This window comes from Salmo salar, chromosome ssa16, assembly GCF_905237065.1.
Source record: "Salmo salar chromosome ssa16, Ssal_v3.1, whole genome shotgun sequence".
NCBI classification, from domain to species: Eukaryota; Metazoa; Chordata; class Actinopteri; order Salmoniformes; family Salmonidae; genus Salmo; species Salmo salar.
This window is the reverse complement of record NC_059457.1, coordinates 95,425,576-95,448,075: the sequence shown is the minus strand read 5'-3', so window position 1 is coordinate 95,448,075 and position 22,500 is coordinate 95,425,576. Positions and strand designations below refer to the sequence as shown.

The following is a 22,500-nucleotide window of genomic DNA, read 5'->3' as shown; positions in this document are numbered from 1 at the left end:
AGACAACAGCATGACCGTTTCAGCTAAGGTAAAGACAACAGCATGACTGTTTCAGCTAAGGTAAAGACAGACAACATGACAGTTTCAGCTAAGGTAAATCCAGAGCGTTGTCAGGTTGTCCGTTCGTAAATTCAGAGCGTCGTTTCGAGCCACTTGGGAGCGACCGTCTGGCGGCAAGAGTAGAAGGACGTCAGCGGCAACAAGCACCGGAGCTAACAGCTGGCAAGAGTATCTATTAGACAAAAAGAGAAGAGAGACCCCACTCTGGCCATTGTACTCTCTAGCAGAGCTGGTTAGGCTGTTTTCAGTAAGAACGTTGGTAAATGTAACTATGCTGTTGGAAAACAATTTAATGCCGCTTTTTTTTGCCAATGTTTTACTGACACCGGCCATATTCAACGGGTGTTGAGCGTTCGTAGAATTCATCAGGTATTCTACGCGAGAGCGCTCCGAAATCGGAATAGATAGCCAGGATTAACAACGTCCGTTGAAGCGCACAACCACTTAGCTAAGAATGATGTGAATAATAAAGTGTAATAAACGTTGGGTAGTTAGTTCATACTAGGAACACGCTAAGACGCTAACTGTGATATTACAGATAGTTAAAATCCTGCCTGGCAAGTTCCATGTATAAGTAGCCAGCTAACGTTAGGTAACTAGCTAGCATACAGGTACATACTGCATATTTTCCGCCACTTTCTTCAAATCTGAAAAATATTTTCCGCAATTTTCAGGAAGAATTGCATTATGGGCCCTAAAAACAGGGAAATAGTGTCCGGCAGCCGGGATCTTCTGGCATACTAACTATATCTATATATCCTATATAACTTTATCAGCTGCACCATCGAGAGCATCCTGACTGGTTGCATCACTGTCTGGTATGGTAACTGCTCGGTCTCCGACAGAGGGTAGTGCGAACGGCCCAGTACGTCACTGGGGCCAAGCTTCCTGCCATCCAGGACCTCTATACCAGGCGGTGTCAGATGGAGGCCCTAAAAATTGTCAAAGACTCCAGCCACCCTAGTCATAGACTGTTCTCTCTGCTACCACACGGCAAGCGGTACCGAAGCGCCAAGTCTAGGTCCAAGAGGCTTCTAAACAGCTTCTACCTCCAAGCCATAAGACTCATGAACAGCTAATCAAATGGCTACCCAGAGTATTTGCATTGACTCTGTACCGGTGCCCCCTGTATATAGCCTCCACATTGACTCTGTACCGGTACCCCCTGTATATAGCCTCCACATTGACTCTGTACCGGTACCCCCTGTATATAGCCTCCACATTGACTCTGTACCGGTACCCCCTGTATATAGCCTCCACATTGACTCTGTACCGGTACCCCTGTATATAGCCTCCACATTGACTCTGTACCGGTACCCCCTGTATATAGCCTCCACATTGACTCTATACCGGTACCCCCTGTGTATTCAGCATTTCACTGTAAGGTCTACTACACCTGTTGTATTCAGCATTTCACTGTAAGGTCTACTACACCTGTTGTATTCAGCATTTCACTGTAAGGTCTACTACACCTGTTGTATTCAGCATTTCACTGTGAGGTCTACTACACCTGTTGTATTCAGTATTTCACTGTAAGGTCTACTACACCTGTTGTATTCAGCATTTCACTGTGAGGTCTACTACACCTGTTGTATTCAGCATTTCACTGTGAGGTCTACTACACCTGTTGTATTCAGCATTTCACTGTGAGGTCTACTACACCTGTTGTATTCAGCATTTCACTGTGAGGTCTACTACACCTGTTGTATTCAGCATTTCACTGTAAGGTCTACTACACCTGTTGTATTCAGCATTTCACTGTGAGGTCTACTACACCTGTTATATTCAGCATTTCACTGTGAGGTCTACTACACCTGTTGTATTCAGCATTTCACTGTGAGGTCTACTACACCTGTTGTATTCAGCATTTCACTGTAAGGTCTACTACACCTGTTGTATTCAGGATTTCACTGTAAGGTCTACTACACCTGTTGTATTCAGGATTTCACTGTGAGGTCTACTACACCTGTTGTATTCAGCATTTCCCTATGAGGTCTACTACACCTGTTGTATTCAGCATTTCACTGTGAGGTCTACTACACCTGTTGTATTCAGCATTTCACTATGAGGTCTACTACACCTGTTGTATTCAGCATTTCACCGTGAGGTCTACTACACCTGTTGTATTCAGCATTTCACTACTGTTGTATTTATCGTATAGACAGAGTAATTACAACTTTTAAATGTTCTCTTTGTTGACAAACTCTCTGTTTTTTGTAAGTACTAGGTATGTTTTGTTTAATTAAAGAGAAGCTTGTTGTTGTTTTTTTAATATCAGGTCCATATTTTCTACCTTGGTGTTTATAATTCCATAAGCAGAACCTCGTCTTTACCTTAAGTTTCGTTCAATAAGTTAAGACTCTTCAGAAAAGCAGAGACCCTGGTGTCCGTCGGTCTAGAATGGAGAGTATTTTAAGTCCACGGTCGAATGGAGAGTATTTTAAGTCCACGGTCGATAGGAGAGTATTTTAAGTCCACGGTCGATAGGAGAGTATTTTAAGTCCACGGTCGATAGGAGAGTATTTTAAGTCCACGGTCGATAGGAGAGTATTTTAAGTCCACGGTCGATATGAGAGTATTTTAAGTCCACGGTCGATAGGAGAGTATTTTAAGTCCACGGTCGATAGGAGAGTATTTTAAGTCCACGGTCGATAGGAGAGTATTTTAAGTCCACGGTCGATAGGAGAGTATTTTAAGTCCACGGTCGATAGGAGAGTATTTAAGTCCACGGTCGATAGGAGAGTATTTAAGTCCACGGTCGATTGGAGAGTATTTTAAGTCCACGGTCGATAGGAGAGTATTTAAGTCCACGGTCGATATGAGAGTCTTTTAAGTCCACGGTCGATAGGAGAGTATTTTAAGTCCACGGTCGATATGAGAGTATTTTAAGTCCACGGTCGATAGGAGAGTATTTTAAGTCCACGGTCGATAGGAGAGTATTTTAAGTCCACGGTCGATACGAGAGTATTTTAAGTCCACGGTCGATAGGAGAGTATTTTAAGTCCACGGTCGATAGGAGAGTATTTTAAGTCCACGGTCGATAGGAGAGTATTTTAAGTCCACGGTCGATAGGAGAGTATTTTAAGTCCACGGTCGATAGGAGAGTATTTTAAGTCCACGGTCGATAGGAGAATATTTTAAGTCCACGGTCGATAGGAGAGTATTTTAAGTCCACGGTCGATAGGAGAGTATTTAAGTCCACGGTCGATAGGAGAGTATTTTAAGTCCACGGTCGATAGGAGAGTATTTAAGTCCACGGTCGATAGGAGAGTATTTAAGTCCACGGTCGATAGGAGAGTATTTTAAGTCCACGGTCGATAGGAGAGTATTTAAGTCCACGGTCGATATGAGAGTATTTTAAGTCCACGGTCGATAGGAGAGTATTTAAGTCCACGGTCGATAGGAGAGTATTTAAGTCCACGGTCGATAGGAGAGTATTTTAAGTCCACGGTCGATAGGAGAGTATTTTAAGTCCACGGTCGATAGGAGAGTATTTAAGTCCACGGTCGATATGAGAGTATTTTAAGTCCACGGTCGATAGGAGAGTATTTAAGTCCACGGTCGATAGGAGAGTATTTAAGTCCACGGTCGATAGGAGAGTATTTAAGTCCACGGTCGATAGGAGAGTATTTAAGTCCACGGTCGATAGGAGAGTATTTTAAGTCCACGTCGATAGGAGAGTATTTAAATCCACGGTCGATAGGAGAGTATTTAAGTCCACAGTCGATAGGAGAGTATTTTATTTTAAGTCCACGGTCGATAGGAGAGTATTTTAAGTCCACGGTCGATAGGAGTGTATTTTAAGTCCACGGTCGATAGGAGAGTATTTTAAGTCCACGGTCGATAGGAGAGTATTTAAGTCCACGGTCGATAGGAGAGTATTTAAGTCCACGGTCGATAGGAGAGTATTTTAAGTCCACGGTCGATAGGAGAGTATTTTAAGTCCACGGTCGATAGGAGAATATTTTAAGTCCACGGTCGATAGGAGAGTATTTTAAGTCCACGGTCGATAGGAGAGTATTTAAGTCCACGGTCGATAGGAGAGTATTTTAAGTCCACGGTCGATAGGAGAGTATTTAAGTCCACGGTCGATAGGAGAGTATTTAAGTCCACGGTCGATAGGAGAGTATTTAAGTCCACGGTCGATAGGAGAGTATTTAAGTCCACGGTCGATAGGAGAGTATTTTAAGTCCACGGTCGATAGGAGCGTATTTGAAGTCCACGGTCGATAGGAGAGTATTTAAGTCCACGGTCGATATGAGAGTATTTTAAGTCCACGGTCGATAGGAGAGTATTTAAGTCCACGGTCGATAGGAGAGTATTTAAGTCCACGGTCGATAGGAGAGTATTTAAGTCCACGGTCGATAGGAGAGTATTTTAAGTCCACGTCGATAGGAGAGTATTTAAATCCACGGTCGATAGGAGAGTATTTAAGTCCACAGTCGATAGGAGAGTATTTTATTTTAAGTCCACGGTCGATAGGAGAGTATTTTAAGTCCACGGTCGATAGGAGAGTATTTTAAGTCCACGGTCGATAGGAGAGTATTTTAAGTCCACGGTCGATAGGAGAGTATTTAAGTCCACGGTCGATAGGAGAGTATTTAAGTCCACGGTCGATAGGAGAGTATTTTAAGTCCACGGTCGATAGGAGAGTATTTAAGTCCACGGTCGATATGAGAGTATTTAAGTCCACGGTCGATAGGAGAGTATTTAAGTCCACGGTCGATAGGAGAGTATTTTAAGTCCACGGTCGATATGAGAGTATTTTAAGTCCACGGTCGATAGGAGAGTATTTTAAGTCCACGGTCGATAGGAGAGTATTTTAAGTCCACGGTCGATAGGAGAGTATTTTAAGTCCACGGTCGATAGGAGAGTATTTAAGTCCACGGTCGATAGGAGAGTATTTTAAGTCCACGGTCGATAGGAGAGTATTTAAGTCCACGGTCGATAGGAGAGTATTTTAAGTCCACGGTCGATAGGAGAGTATTTAAGTCCACGGTCGATAGGAGAGTATTTAAGTCCACGGTCGATAGGAGAGTATTTAAGTCCACGGTCGATAGGAGAGTATTTTAAGTCCACGGTCGATAGGAGAGTATTTTAAGTCCACGGTCGATAGGAGAGTATTTAAGTCCACGGTCGATATGAGAGTATTTTAAGTCCACGGTCGATAGGAGAGTATTTAAGTCCACGGTCGATAGGAGAGTATTTAAGTCCACGGTCGATAGGAGAGTATTTAAGTCCACGGTCGATAGGAGAGTATTTTAAGTCCACGTCGATAGGAGAGTATTTAAATCCACGGTCGATAGGAGAGTATTTAAGTCCACAGTCGATAGGAGAGTATTATTTTAAGTCCACGGTCGATAGGAGAGTATTTTAAGTCCACGGTCGATAGGAGAGTATTTTAAGTCCACGGTCGATAGGAGAGTATTTTAAGTCCACGGTCGATAGGAGAGTATTTTAAGTCCACGGTCGATAGGAGAGTATTTTAAGTCCACGGTCGATAGGAGAGTATTTTAAGTCCACGGTCGATAGGAGAGTATTTTAAGTCCACGGTCGATAGGAGAGTATTTTAAGTCCACGGTCGATAGGAGAGTATTTTAAGTCCACGGTCGATAGGAGAGTATTTTAAGTCCACGGTCGATAGGAGAGTATTTTAAGTCCACGGTCGATAGGAGAGTATTTTAAGTCCACGGTCGATAGGAGAGTATTTAAGTCCACGGTCGATAGGAGAGTATTTTAAGTCCACGGTCGATAGGAGAGTATTTAAGTCCACGGTCGATAGGAGAGTATTTTAAGTCCACGGTCGATAGGAGAGTATTTAAGTCCACGGTCGATAGGAGAGTATTTTAAGTCCACGGTCGATAGGAGAGTATTTAAGTCCACGGTCGATAGGAGAGTATTTAAGTCCACGGTCGATAGGAGAGTATTTTAAGTCCACGGTCGATAGGAGAGTATTTAAGTCCACGGTCGATAGGAGAGTATTTAAGTCCACGGTCGATAGGAGAGTATTTTAAGTCCACGGTCGATAGGAGAGTATTTAAGTCCACGGTCGATAGGAGAGTATTTTAAGTCCACGGTCGATAGGAGAGTATTTAAGTCCACGGTCGATAGGAGAGTATTTAAGTCCACGGTCGATAGGAGAGTATTTAAGTCCACGGTCGATAGGAGAGTATTTTAAGTCCACGGTCGATAGGAGAGTATTTTAAGTCCACGGTCGATAGGAGAGTATTTTAAGTCCACGGTCGATAGGAGAGTATTTAAGTCCACGGTCGATAGGAGAGTATTTTAAGTCCACGGTCGATAGGAGAGTATTTAAGTCCACGGTCGATAGGAGAGTATTTTAAGTCCACGGTCGATAGGAGAGTATTTTAAGTCCACGGTCGATAGGAGAGTATTTTAAGTCCACGGTCGATAGGAGAGTATTTAAGTCCACGGTCGATAGGAGAGTATTTTAAGTCCACGGTCGATAGGAGAGTATTTTAAGTCCACGGTCGATAGGAGAGTATTTTAAGTCCACGGTCGATAGGAGAGTATTTAAGTCCACGGTCGATAGGAGAGTATTTTAAGTCCACGGTCGATAGGAGAGTATTTTAAGTCCACGGTCGATAGGAGAGTATTTTAAGTCCACGGTCGATAGGAGAGTATTTTAAGTCCACGGTCGATAGGAGAGTTTATTTTAAGTCCACGGTCGATAGGAGAGTATTTTAAGTCCACGGTCGATAGGAGAGTATTTTAAGTCCACGGTCGATAGGAGAGTATTTTAAGTCCACGGTCGATAGGGAGAGTATTTAAGTCCACGGTCGATAGGAGAGTATTTTAAGTCCACGGTCGATAGGAGAGTATTTTAAGTCCACGGTCGATAGGAGAGTATTTTAAGTCCACGGTCGATAGGAGAGTATTTAAGTCCACGGTCGATAGGAGAGTATTTAAGTCCACGGTCGATAGGAGAGTATTTTAAGTCCACGGTCGATAGGAGAGTATTTTAAGTCCACGGTCGATAGGAGAGTATTTTAAGTCCACGGTCGATAGGAGAGTATTTAAGTCCACGGTCGATAGGAGAGTATTTTAAGTCCACGGTCGATAGGAGAGTATTTTAAGTCCACGGTCGATAGGAGAGTATTTTAAGTCCACGGTCGATAGGAGAGTATTTAAGTCCACGGTCGATAGGAGAGTATTTAAGTCCACGGTCGATAGGAGAGTATTTTAAGTCCACGGTCGATAGGAGAGTATTTTAAGTCCACGGTCGATAGGAGAGTATTTTAAGTCCACGGTCGATAGGAGAGTATTTAAGTCCACGGTCGATAGGAGAGTATTTAAGTCCACGGTCGATAGGAGAGTATTTAAGTCCACGGTCGATAGGAGAGTATTTTAAGTCCACGGTCGATAGGAGAGTATTTAAGTCCACGGTCGATAGGAGAGTATTTTAAGTCCACGGTCGATATGAGAGTATTTTTAAGTCCACGGTCGATAGGAGAGTATTTAAGTCCACGGTCGATAGGAGAGTATTTAAGTCCACGGTCGATAGGAGAGTATTTAAGTCCACGGTCGATAGGAGAGTATTTTAAGTCCACGTCGATAGGAGAGTATTTAAGTCCACGGTCGATAGGAGAGTATTTAAGTCCACAGTCGATAGGAGAGTATTTTATTTTAAGTCCACGGTCGATAGGAGAGTATTTAAATCCACGGTCGATAGGAGAATATTTAAGCCCACGGTCGATAGGAGAGTATTTTAAGTCCACGATCGATAGGAGAGTATTTAAGTCCACGGTCGATAGGAGAGTATTTAAGCCCACGGTCGATATGAGAGTATGTAAGTCCACGGTCGATAGGAGAGTATTTTAAGTCCACGGTCGATAGGAGAGTATTTTAAGTCCACGGTCGATAGGAGAGTATTTAAGTCGATAGGAGAGTATTTAAGTCCACGGTCGATAGGAGAGTATTTAAGTCCACGGTCGATAGGAGAGTATTTAAGTCCCACGGTCGATAGGAGAGTATTTAAGTCCACGGTCGATAGGAGAGTATTTTAAGTCCACGGTCGATAGGAGAGTATTTAAGCCCACGGTCGATAGGAGAGTATTTAAGTCCACGGTCGATAGGAGAGTATTTAAGTCCCACGGTCGATAGGAGAGTATTTAAGCCCACGGTCGATAGGAGAGTATTTAAGCCCACGGTCGATAGGAGAGTATTTAAGCCCACGGTCGATAGGAGAGTATTTAAGCCCACGGTCGATAGGAGAGTATTTAAGCCCACGGTCCATAGGAGAGTATTTAAGTCCACGGTCGATAGGAGAGTATTGATGATGATGGAGCTACAGCATGATGGAGCTACGGCATGATGGAGCTTCCAGCTGTTCCAAGAACGGACCCATGTTTCCGAGGAGATGGATGTCTCTGCACGTTCCTCCCCCCTTCCTCCCCTCTCCTCCCCCCGTCTTCTCCACAGTAGGTTAACTGGGTGTGTCTCTCTGTATATACCTGTACTACTTGGCTGATTGTAAAGTAGGTTAGTTAACTGGGTGTGTCTCTCTGTATATCCCTGTCCTACTTGGCTGATTTTAAAGTAGGTTAGTCTTCGCCACAGTAGGTTAACTGGGTGTGTCTGTCTGTATATCCCCGTCCTACTTGGCTGATTGTAAAGTAGGTTAGTTAACTGGGTGTGTCTCTCTGTATATCCCAGTCCTACTTGGCTGATTGTAAAGTAGGTTAGTTAACTGGGTGTGTCTCTCTGTATATCCCTGTCCTACTTGGCTGATTGTAAAGTAGGTTAGTTAACTGGGTGTGTCTCTCTGTGTATCCCAGTCCTACTTGGCTGATTGTAAAGTAGGTTAGTTAACTGGGTGTGTCTCTCTGTATATCCCAGTCCTACTTGGCTGATTGTAAAGTAGGTTAGTTAACTGGGTGTGTCTCTCTGTATATCCCAGTCCTACTTGGCTGATTGTAAAGTAGGTTGGTTAACTGGGTGTGTCTCTCTGTGTATCCCCGTTCTACTTGGCTGATTGTAAAGTAGGTTAGTTAACTGGGTGTGTCTCTCTGTATATCCCTGTCCTACTTGGCTGATTGTAAAGTAGGTTAGTTAACTGGGTGTGTCTCTCTGTGTATCCCAGTCCTACTTGGCTGATTGTAAATTAGGTTAGTTAACTGGGTGTGTCTCTCTGTATATCTCTGTCCTACTTGGCTGATTGTAAAGTAGGTTAGTTAACTGGGTGTGTCTCTCTGTGTATCCCAGTCCTACTTGGCTGATTGTAAAGTAGGTTAGTTAACTGGGTGTGTCTCTCTGTATATCTCTGTCCTACTTGGCTGATTGTAAAGTAGGTTAGTTAACTGGGTTTGTCTCTCTGTATATCTCTGTCCTACTTGGCTGATTGTAAAGTAGGTTAGTTAACTGGGTGTGTCTCTCTGTATTTCCCTGTCCTACTTGGCTGATTGTAAAGTAGGTTAGTTAACTGGGTGTGTCTCTCTGTATATCCCAGTCCTACTTGGCTGATTGTAAAGTAGGTTGGTTAACTGGGTGTGTCTCTCTGTGTATCCCCGTTCTACTTGGCTGATTGTAAAGTAGGTTAGTTAACTGTGTGTGTCTCTCTGTATATCCCTGTCCTACTTGGCTGATTGTAAAGTAGGTTAGTTAACTGGGTGTGTCTCTCTGTGTATCCCAGTCCTACTTGGCTGATTGTAAAGTAGGTTAGTTAACTGGGTGTGTCTCTCTGTATATCTCTGTCCTACTTCGCTGATTGTAAAGTAGGTTAGTTAACTGGGTGTGTCTCTCTGTGTATCCCAGTCCTACTTGGCTGATTGTAAAGTAGGTTAGTTAACTGGGTGTGTCTCTCTGTATATCTCTGTCCTACTTGGCTGATTGTAAAGTAGGTTAGTTAACTGGGTTTGTCTCTCTGTATATCTCTGTCCTACTTGGCTGATTGTAAAGTAGGTTAGTTAACTGGGTGTGTCTCTCTGTATATCTCTGTCCTACTTGGCTGATTGTAAAGTAGGTTAGTTAACTGGGTGTGTCTCTCTGTATATCTCTGTCCTACTTGGCTGATTGTAAAGTAGGTTAGTTAACTGGGTGTGTCTCTCTGTGGTCGCCCAGGTGTTCCAGGGGTGTGGTCAGCCCAAGCCGTCTGGGATGGCCGGCAGCAGATCAACCAGGGGAATCTCTGATGTCTTCAACGCCCGCTTCAGACCCTACAGCCCAGAGGAGAGGCCCACTACGGCCGCTGGCACCAGCCTGGACAGACTGGTAAGAGAGGAGGACAGACTGGTAGGAGAGGAGGACAGACTGGTAGGAGAGGAGGACAGGGAGGAGGACAGACTGGTAGGAGAGGAGGACAGACTGGTAAGAGAGGAGGACAGACTGGTAAGAGAGGAGGACAGACTGGTAAGAGAGGAGGACAGACTGGTAAGAGAGGAGGACAGGGAAGAGGACAGACTGGTAAGAGAGGAGGACAGACTGGTAGGAGAGGAGGACAGACTGGTAAGAGAGGAGGACAGAGAGGAGGATAGACTGGTAGGAGAGGAGGACAGACTGGTAAGAGAGGAGGACAGACTGGTAGGAGAGGAGGACAGGGAGGAGGACAGACTGGTAGGAGAGGAGGACAGACTGGTAAGAGAGGAGGACAGAGAGGAGGACAGACTGGTAGGAGAGGAGGACAGACTGGTAAGAGAGGAGGACAGACTGGTAAGAGAGGAGGACAGACTGGTAAGAGAGGAGGACAGACTGGTAAGGGAGGAGGACAGACTGGTAAGAGAGGAGGACAGACTGGTAAGGGAGGAGGACAGACTGGTAGGAGAGGAGGACAGACTGGTAAGAGAGGAGGACAGTGGGTGGCAGGGAGAGGACCTCTGTAGTATCAGAGTATCTATCAATGTTATAGAAGTCACTATCTCTGTGGAATCGTACTGTCTCCTGAGAGAACCAGCAGAGAGATAGTTGGAGATTAAATCGCTGTTATATTATCCCCTGTGAGTCCAAAATGGAACCCTATTCCCTATATAGTGCACTAGTTTTGATGGCCCCGGGTCAAAAGGTAGTGCAGAATAAAAAGGGAATGGGGCTCCATTTGGAACACAATCCCCCTCCTTTCGGTTGAATCCTCAGCTCCATGTTCAGGTCATGGCTCTGTGTTGAGTCATAAACTGACTTGACGCCCTCGTTCTCCCACCGTCTTCTCATCTCCCCAAGGGGGTGAAGAGAGTGAAGTGTGCACTCTGCTCTCAAGCACTCTTTCACTCTACTGTTACCTGGGGTATACGAAGTGGTGGTCAAAGCCTGGAGGGTTTTATGGGAACAGAGAGCTGGTGGTCAAACCCTGGAGGGTTTTATGGGAACAGAGAGCTGGTGGTCAAATCATGGAGGGTTTTATGGGAACAGAGAGCTGGTGGTTAAACCCTGGAGGGTTTTATGGGAACAAAGAGCTCAAGGAAACAACACATGCATGTCAATACATATTTACATACATTACCCCTCCAGGATGATACATTACCCCTCCCAGGATGATACATTACCCCTCCCAGGATGATACATTACCCCTCCAAGGATGATACATTACCCCTCCCAGGATGATACATTACCCCTCCCAGGATGATACATTACCCCTCCAAGGATGATACATTACCCCTCCAAGGATGATACATTACCCCTCCAGGATGATACATTACCCCTCCAGGATGATATATTACACCTCCCAGGATGATACATTACCCCTCCAGGATGATACATTACCCCTCCAGGATGATATATTACACCTCCCAGGATGATACATTACCCCTCCCAGGATCAGGATGATACATTACCCCTCCCAGGATGATACATTACCCCTCCAGGATGATACATTACCCCTCCAGGATGATACATTACCCCTCCCAAGATGATATATTACTCCTCCAGGATGATACATTACCCTCCTGGATGAACAACCCCTCAAGGATACATTACCCTCCCGGATGATACATTACCCCTCCACAGGATGATACATTCTCCAGATTACACAGGATACCTCCGGGATGATACATTACCCCTCCCGTGACTACATTACCCCTAAGGATGGATTTACCCCTCCTGGACCACATGCCCTCTAAGGTTGATACTTGCACCTCAGAATGATACAAACCCTCCCAGATGATGTTACCCCTACGGGGTCTATATTACAACCTCCAGGATGACATTACCTCTCCGAAATGATACATTACCCTCCCAGGATGATACATTACCCCTCCAGGATCAGGATGATACATTACCCCTCCAGGATGATACATTACCCCTCCAAGATGATACATTACCCTCCAGGATGATACATTACCCATCCTGGATGATACATTACCCCTCAAGGATGATACATTACCCCTCCCTGGATGATACATTACCCCTCCAGGATCAGGATGATACATTACCCCTCCAGGATGATACATTACCCCTCCCAAGATGATATATTACCCTCCAGGATGATACATTACCCCTCCCTGGATGATACATTACCCCTCAAGGATGATACATTACCCCTCCCTGGATGATACATTACCCCTCCAGGATGATACATTACCCCTCCAGGATGATACATTACCCCTCCCAGGATGATGCATTACCCCTACAGGATTATATATTAACCCTCCCAGGATGATACATTACCTCTCCAGAATGATACATTAACCCTCCCAGGATGATACATTACCCCTCCCAGGATGATACATTACCCCTCCCAGGATGATACATTACCCCTCCAGGATGACACATTACCCTTCCCAGGATGATACATTACCCCTCCCAGGATGATACATTACCCCTCCAGGATGATACATTACCCCTCCAGGATGATACATTACCCCTCCAGGATGATACATTACCCCTCCCAGGACCTCCCATTATGATACATTCCCCTCCTGGATGATACATTACCCCTCCAGGATGATACATTACCCATCCCGGATGATACATTACCCCTCCAGGATGATACATTACCTCTCCCGGATGATACATTACCCCTCCAGGATGATACATTACCCACCCAGGATACATTACCCTCCCAGCAATGATACATTACCCCTCCCAGGATGATACATTACCCCTCCCTAGATGATATATTACCCCTCCCGGGATGACCCCGATGCGTACGTTACCCTCCCAGAATAATACATTACCCCTCCAGGATGATACATTACCCTCCCAGGATGATACATTACCCCTCCGGGATGATACATTACCCCTCCAGGATGATACATTACCCTCCAGGATGATACATTACCCCTCCCAGGACCTCCCATTATGATACATTCCCCCTCCCTGGATGATACATTACCCCTCCAGGATGATACATTACCCATCCCGGATGATACATTACCCCTCCAGGATGATACATTACCCCTCCCCGGATGATACATTACCCCTCCAGGATGATATATTACCCATCCAGGATGATACATTACCCCTCCAGGATGATACATTACCCCTCCCAGGATGATACATTACCCTCCCAGGATGATACATTACCCCTCCCAGGATGATACATTACCCCTCCCAGGATGATACGTTACCCCTCCCAGAATGATAATAACAGGAACTTGTCTTAGTAAAGATGTATATTGAAGAGAGAATTTTATAATACATAATACATTTTATAATACATAATAATACATAATGATTGAGACAGGTGCATTAACATGAGTGGAGAGGTGCTTAGACTCCCAAAGAGAGAGGAGGTAGGGGAATTAAGTATCTTGCCAGGACTATTTATCGCTTGCTATGGTTGCTGTTGGTTTCCAAACTAATGCATATATTCATAGCATTGTATGTTTTATTTCTCTCTCTGTGTCTCTCTCTCTCTCTCTGCCTTTCTATTAAATCCCTCTCTTCTCTGTTTCTCTGCTGCTCCCAGAGGATAGTGTGGAGGACAATGCAACACGGCGTAAGCTCTCCTTTCAATCCTCTTACCTCAACTCATCTCATCTGTCTTGTGGATCTGCCCTGTCCTCTTCCTACTTGTCAACATTACCCTCAGAGAGATGCATCGCTGTAGTCTGTCTGATGCTGCTACAGGAGGCTGTAGTCTAGCTGTATAGCTACAGGAGGCTGTAGTCTAGCTGTATAGCTGTGGTGTCTGATGCTGCTACAGGAGGCTGTAGTCTACCTGTATAGCTGTATTGTCTGATTCTGCTACAGGAGGCTGTAGTCTAGCTGTATAGCTGTAATGTCTGATTCTGCTACAGGAGGCTGTAGTCTAGCTGTATAGCTGTAGTGTCTGATGCTGCTACAGGAGGCTGTAGTCTAGCTGTATAGCTACAGGAGGCTGTAGTCTAGCTGTATAGCTGTAGTGTCTGATTCTGCTACAGGAGGCTGTAGTCTAGCTGTATAGCTACAGGAGGCTGTGATCTAGCTGTATAGCTGTGGTGTCTGATGCTGCTACAGGAGGCTGTAGTCTAGCTGTATAGCTGTATTGTCTGATTCTGCTACAGGAGGCTGTAGTCTAGCTGTATAGCTGTAATGTCTGATTCTGCTACAGGAGGCTGTAGTCTAGCTGTATATTTACAGGAGGCTGTAGTCTAGCTGTATAGCTGTAGTGTCTGATTCTGCTACAGGAGGCTGTAGTCTAGCTGTATAGCTGTAGTGTCTGATGCTGCTACAGGAGGCTGTAGACTAGCTGTATAGCTACAGGAGGCTGTAGTCTAGCTGTATAGCTGTATAGCTGTAGTCTAGCTGTATAGCTACAGGAGGCAGTAGTCTAGCTGTATAGCTACAGGAGGCTTTAGTCTAGCTGTATAGCTACAGGAGGCTGTAGTCTAGCTGTATAGCTACATGAGGCTGTAGTCTAGCTGTATAGCTGTATGTGTCTGATTCTGCTACAGGAGGCTGTAGTCTAGCTGTATAGCTACAGGAGGCTGTAGTCTAGCTGTATCACTGTAGTGTCTGATTCTGCTACAGGAGGCTGTAGTCTAGCTGTAGTGTCTGATTCTGCTACAGGAGGCTGTAGTCTAGCTGTATAGCTGTAGTGTCTGATTCTGCTACAGGAGGCTGTAGTTTAGCTGTATTGCTGTAGTGTCTGATTCTGCTACAGGAAGCTGTAGTCTAGCTGTATAGCTACAGGAGGCTGTAGTCTAGCTGCATAGCTACAGGAGGCTGTAGTCCAGCTGTATAGCTACAGGAGGCTGTAGTCTAGCTGTATAGCTACAGGAGGCTGTAGTCTAGCTGTATAGCTACAGGAGGCTGTAGTCTAGCTGTATAGCTGTAGTGTCTGATTCTGCTACAGGAGGCTGTAGTCTAGCTGTATAGTTGTAGTGTCTGATGCTGCTACAGGAGGCTGTAGTCTAGCTGTATAGCTGTAGTGTCTGATTATGCTACAGGAGGCTGTAGTCTAGCTGTATAGCTGTAGTGTCTGATTCTGCTACAGGAGGCTGAAGTCTTGCTGTATAGCTACAGGAGGCTGTAGTCTAGCTGTATAGCTGTAGTCTAGCTGTATAGCTACAGGAGGCTGTAGTCCAGCTGTATAGCTACAGGAGGCTGTAGTCTAGCTGTATAGCTACAGGAGGCTGTAGTCTAGCTGTATAGCTACAGGAGGCTGTAGTCTAGCTGTATAGCTACAGGAGGCTGTAGTCTAGCTGTATAGCTGTAGTGTCTGATTCTGCTACAGGAGGCTGTAGTCTAGCTGTATAGTTGTAGTGTCTGATGCTGCTACAGGAGGCTGTAGTCTAGCTGTATAGCTGTAGTGTCTGATTATGCTACAGGAGGCTGTAGTCTAGCTGTATAGCTGTAGTGTCTGATTCTGCTACAGGAGGCTGTAGTCTAGCTGTATAGCTACAGGAGGCTGTAGTCTAGCTGTATAGCTGTAGTGTCTGATTCTGCTACAGGAGGCTGTAGTCTAGCTGTATAGCTACAGGAGGCTGTGATCTAGCTGTATAGCTGTGGTGTCTGATGCTGCTACAGGAGGCTGTAGTCTAGCTGTATAGCTGTATTGTCTGATTCTGCTACAGGAGGCTGTAGTCTAGCTGTATAGCTGTAATGTCTGATTCTGCTACAGGAGGCTGTAGTCTAGCTGTATATTTACAGGAGGCTGTAGTCTAGCTGTATAGCTGTAGTGTCTGATTCTGCTACAGGAGGCTGTAGTCTAGCTGTATAGCTGTAGTGTCTGATGCTGCTACAGGAGGCTGTAGACTAGCTGTATAGCTACAGGAGGCTGTAGTCTAGCTGTATAGCTGTATAGCTGTAGTCTAGCTGTATAGCTACAGGGAGGCAGTAGTCTAGCTGTATAGCTACAGGAGGCTTTAGTCTATCTGTATAGCTACAGGAGGCTGTAGTCTAGCTGTATAGCTACATGAGGCTGTAGTCTAGCTGTATAGCTGTAGTGTCTGATTCTGCTACAGGAGGCTGTAGTCTAGCTGTATAGCTACAGGAGGCTGTAGTCTAGCTGTATCACTGTAGTGTCTGATTCTGCTACAGGAGGCTGTAGTCTAGCTGTAGTGTCTGATTCTGCTACAGGAGGCTGTAGTCTAGCTGTATAGCTGTAGTGTCTGATTCTGCTACAGGAGGCTGTAGTTTAGCTGTATTGCTGTAGTGTCTGATTCTGCTACAGGAGGCTGTAGTCCAGCTGTATAGCTACAGGAGGCTGTAGTCTAGCTGCATAGCTACAGGAGGCTGTAGTCCAGCTGTATAGCTACAGGAGGCTGTAGTCTAGCTGTATAGCTACAGGAGGCTGTAGTCTAGCTGTATAGCTACAGGAGGCTGTAGTCTAGCTGTATAGCTGTAGTGTCTGATTCTGCTACAGGAGGCTGTAGTCTAGCTGTATAGTTGTAGTGTCTGATGCTGCTACAGGAGGCTGTAGTCTAGCTGTATAGCTGTAGTGTCTGATTATGCTACAGGAGGCTGTAGTCTAGCTGTATAGCTGTAGTGTCTGATTCTGCTACAGGAGGCTGAAGTCTTGCTGTATAGCTACAGGAGGCTGTAGTCTAGCTGTATAGCTGTAGTCTAGCTGTATAGCTACAGGAGGCTGTAGTCCAGCTGTATAGCTACAGGAGGCTGTGGTCTAGCTGTATAGCTACAGGAGGCTGTAGTCTAGCTGTATAGCTACAGGAGGCTGTAGTCTAGCTGTATAGCTACAGGAGGCTGTAGTCTAGCTGTATAGCTGTAGTGTCTGATTCTGCTACAGGAGGCTGTAGTCTAGCTGTATAGTTGTAGTGTCTGATGCTGCTACAGGAGGCTGTAGTCTAGCTGTATAGCTGTAGTGTCTGATTATGCTACAGGAGGCTGTAGTCTAGCTGTATAGCTGTAGTGTCTGATTCTGCTACAGGAGGCTGAAGTCTAGCTGTATAGCTACAGGAGGCTGTAGTCTAGCTGTATAGCTGTAGTCTAGCTGTATAGCTACAGGAGGCTGTAGTCTAGCTGTATAGCTACAGGAGGCTGTAGTCTAGCTGTATAGCTACAGGAGGCTGTAGTCTAGCTGTATAGCTGTAGTGTCTGATTCTGCTACAGGAGGCTGTAGTCTAGCTGTATAGCTGTAGTGTCTGATTCTGCTACAGGAGGCTGTAGTCTAGCTGTATATCTACAGGAGGCTGTAGTCTAGCTGTATAGCTACAGGAGGCTGTAGTCTAGCTGTATAGCTGTAGTGTCTGATTCTGCTACAGGAGGCTGTAGTCTAGCTGTATAGCTACAGGAGGCTGTAGGCTGGCTGTATAGCTACAGGAGGCTGTAGTCTAGCTGTATAGCTGTAGTGTCTGATTCTGCTACAGGAGGCTGTAGTCTAGCTGTATAGCTGTAGTGTCGGATTCTGCTACAGGAGGCTGTAGTCTAGCTGTATAGCTACAGGAGGCTGTAGTCTAGCTGTATAGCTGTAGTGTCTGATTCTGCTACAGGAGGCTGTAGTCTAGCTGTATAGGTACAGGAGGCTGTAGTCTAGCTGTATAGCTGTAGTGTCTGATTCTGCTACAGGAGGCTGTAGTCTAGCTGTATAGCTGTAGTGTCTGATTCTGCTACAGGAAGCTGTAGCCTAGCTGTATAGCTGTAGTGTCTGATTCTGCTACAGGAGGCTGTAGTCTAGCTGTATAGCTGTAGTGTCTGATTCTGCTACAGGAAGCTGTAGTCTAGCTGTATAGCTACAGGAGGCTGTAGTCTAGCTGTATAGCTACAGGAGGCTGAAGTCTAGCTGTATAGCTACAGGAGGCTGTAGTCTAGCTGTATAGCTGTAGTCTAGCTGTATAGGTACAGGAGGCTGTAGTCTAACTGTATAGCTACAGGAGGCTGTAGTCTAGCTGTATAGCTGTAGTCTAGCTGTATAGGTACAGGAGGCTGTAGTCTAACTGTATAGCTACAGGAGGCTGTAGTCTAGCTGTATAGCTGTAGTCTAGCTGTATAGGTACAGGAGGCTGTAGTCTAGCTGTATAGCTGTAGTCTAGCTGTATAGGTACAGGAGGCTGTAGTCTAGCTGTATAGCTGTAGTCTAGCTGTATAGGTACACGAGGCTGTAGTCTAGCTGTATAGCTACAGGAGGCTGTAGTCTAGCTCTATAGCTACAGGAGGCTGAAGTCCAGTTGTATAGCTGTAGTCTAGCTGTATAGCTACAGGAGGCTGTAGTCTAGCTGTATAGCTACAGGAGGCTGTAGTCTAGCAGTATAGCTACAGGAGGCATTAGTCTAGCTGTATAGCTGTAGTGTCTGATTCTGCTACAGGAGGCTGTAGTCTAGCTGTATCGCTGTAGTGTCTGATTCTGTTACAGGAGGCTGTAGTCTAGCTGTAGTGTCTGATTCTAATACAGGAGGCTGTAGTCTAGCTGTATAGCTACAGGAGGCTGTAGTCTAGCTGTATAGGTACAGGAGGCTGTAGTCTAGCTGTATAGCTGTAGTGTCTGATTCTGCTACAGGAGGCTGTAGTCTAGCTGTATCGCTTTAGTGTCTGATTCTGTTACAGGAGGCTGTAGTCTAGCTGTAGTGTCTGATTCTGCTACAGGAGGCTGTAGTCTAGCTGTATAGCTACAGGAGGCTGTAGTCTAGCTGTATAGCTACAGGAGAGTGTGCAAAGCTGTCATCAAGACAAAGGGTGACAACTTTGAAGAATCTCAAATATAAAATATATTTTGATTTCTTTTAACACTTATTTTGGTTACTACATGACTCCATATGTGTTATTTCATAGTTTTGATGTCTTCACTATTATTCTACAATGTAGTAGGTGTTGTAAAACTTTTGACTGTTACTGTATATGATGGATGCCGGTGGCCAATCCTCATAGACTTTAGTTTTTGACAATCCCTTACCTTCCCCCCAAGGTAGAACAAAACAACATCATGTAATTTATGGACCGGTCAGAATAATACCAGGCTGGATGGGGAAGGGGAAAGGGGGAAGCTCATGTAACACTATATTCCAAGCTCTATTATTTCTGTAACGGTTGTCCGAAGGAGTAGACCAAGGTGCAGCGTGGGTAAGTGTTCATCTTGATATTTTTTTTTTTAACTCAGAACACTTATTAAAAAGCAAAATAATAAACAATGGAAAAACAACCCGTCACGTCTTGCAGAGCAGTACAATGGGAAAAAAGGACTGCCTAAGTATGGTTCCCAATCAGAGACAACGATAGGCAGCTGCCTCTGATTGGAAACCATACCTGGCCAAAACATAGAAATATAAAACATAGAATGCCCATCCCATATCACACCCTGACCTAATTAAACAGAGAAATAAACCATCTCTCTCAGGTCAGGGCGTGACAATTGTAAAAATGTGGAATACAAGTAGTCCGTTATCTGCCCTATACACACAAATAAACAGCGTTAGGTCTTAATACCTCTTGGAAACAGAGATCTATAAACACAGAGATACAACAGGTGGAAACAGATACCTTTAAACACAGAGATACAACAGGTGGAAACAGAGATCTATAAACACAGACATACAACAGGTGGAAACAGATACCTTTAAACACAGAGATACAACAGGTGGAAACAGATACCTTTAAACACAGAGATACAACAGGTGGAAACAGAGATCTATAAACACAGAGATACAACAGGTGGAAACACAGAGATACAACAGGTGGAAACAGAGATCTATAAACACAGAGATACAACAGGTGGAAACAGAGGACCTATAAACACAGACATACAACAGGTGGAAACAGAGATCTATAAACACAGAGATACAACAGGTGGAAACAGAGTTCTATAAACACAGACATACAACAGGTGGAAACAGAGGACCTATAAACACAGAGATACAACAGGTGGAAACAGAGATCTATAAACACAGAGATACAACAGGTGGAAACAGAGATCTATAAACACAGACATACAACAGGTGGAAACAGAGGACCTATAAACACAGACATACAACAGGTGGAAACAGAGGTCTATAAACACAGAGATACAACAGGTGGAAACAGAGATCTATAAACACAGAGATACAACAGGTGGAAACAGTGTACCTTTAAACACAGAGATACAACAGGTGGAAACAGATACCTTTAATAAACACAGATACAACAGGTGGAAACATCAACAAAAGATATTTATGATGAATGGAAGTTTTACTTTTCAGTAGCTGATTTTGATAGAACTTTCCAAGTCGGATGTGTTCTCATTCAGTGCTGTATTGTCCTGCCTGACAAAAATAAATATAGTTTTAACGTTTATTTTGATGTTGTGCCTTAATGAAAACAAGTGAGCTCGGACATCGAAATTAAACGAAAGTTCCTTGAAGGGGTTTGAATCTTTCAACTCGTGTAATTTTAATCACAGATTTTTGGTTCAGGGATCCCATTTTACCTCAAATCCAAAATGACGTCCAAAATATTAACATTGGCCTCCGGTTAAAAGTAGTGCACTATATAGGGAATATTGTGCCATTTGGGACACGGACATATTCTCCCAGAGCCTGAGTTACAGTGTGGATCAGTGGATCAGAGTAATGAGGACTCTACTTCCTGAGTTACAGTGTGGATCAGAGTAATGAGGACTCTACTTCCTGAGTTACAGTGTGGATCAGAGTAATGAGGACTCTACTTCCTGAGTTACAGTGTGGATCAGTGGATCAGAGTAATGAGGACTCTACTTCCTGAGTTACAGTGTGGATCAGTGGATCAGAGTAATGAGGACTCTACTTCCTGAGTTACAGTGTGGATCAGAGTAATGAGGACTCTACTTCCTGAGTTACAGTGTGGATCAGTGGATCAGAGTAATGAGGACTCTACTTCCTGAGTTACAGTGTGGATCGAGTAATGAGGACTCTACTTCCTGAGTTACAGTGTGGATCAGTGGATCAGAGTAATGAGGACTCTACTTCCTGAGTTACAGTGTGGATCAGTGGATCAGAGTAATGAGGACTCTACTTCCTGAGTTACAGTGTGGATCAGAGTAATGAGGACTCTACTTCCTGAGTTACAGTGTGGATCAGAGTAATGAGGACTACTTCCTGAGTTACAGTGTGGATCAGTGAATCAGAGTAATGAGGACTCTACTTCCTGAGTTACAGTGTGGATCAGAGTAATGAGGACTCTACTTCCTGAGTTACAGTGTGGATCAGTGGATCAGAGTAATGAGGACTCTACTTCCTGAGTTACAGTGTGGATCAGAGTAATGAGGACTCTACTTCCTGAGTTACAGTGTGGATCAGTGGATCAGAGTAATGAGGACTCTCCTTCCTGAGTTACAGTGTGGATCAGTGGATCAGAGTAATGAGGACTCTACTTCCTGAGTTACAGTGTGGATCAGAGTAATGAGGACTCTACTTCCTGAGTTACAGTGTGGATCAGAGTAATGAGGACTCTACTTCCTGAGTTACAGTGTGGATCAGAGTAATGAGGACTCTACTTCCTGAGTTACAGTGTGGATCAGAGTAATGAGGACTACTTCCTGAGTTACAGTGTGGATCAGTGGATCAGAGTAATGAGGACTCTACTTCCTGAGTTACAGTGTGGATCAGAGTAATGAGGACTCTACTTCCTGAGTTACAGTGTGGATCAGAGTAATGAGGACTACTTCCTGAGTTACAGTGTGGATCAGTGAATCAGAGTAATGAGGACTCTACTTCCTGAGTTACAGTGTGGATCAGAGTAATGAGGACTCTACTTCCTGAGTTACAGTGTGGATCAGTGGATCAGAGTAATGAGGACTCTACTTCCTGAGTTACAGTGTGGATCAGTGGACAGAGTAATGAGGACTCTACTTCCTGAGTTACAGTGTGGATCAGAGTAATGAGGACTACTTCCTGAGTTACAGTGTGGATCAGTGGATCAGAGTAATGAGGACTCTACTTCCTGAGTTACAGTGTGGATCAGTGGATCAGAGTAATGAGGACTCTACTTCCTGAGTTACAGTGTGGATCAGAGTAATGAGGACTCTACTTCCTGAGTTACAGTGTGGATCAGAGTAATGAGGACTCTACTTCCTGAGTTACAGTGTGGATCAGAGTAATGAGGACTCTACTTCCTGAGTTACAGTGTGGATCAGTGGATCAGAGTAATGAGGACTCTCCTTCCTGA

The 22,500-nt window shown here is 44.6% G+C and overlaps 1 pseudogene; it reads left to right on the top strand.

The window, feature by feature from the left end:
* LOC106575051 (glypican-6-like) overlaps positions 1 to 22,500 on the top strand; it is a 359,575-nt pseudogene that overhangs the window by 285,780 nt on the left and 51,295 nt on the right.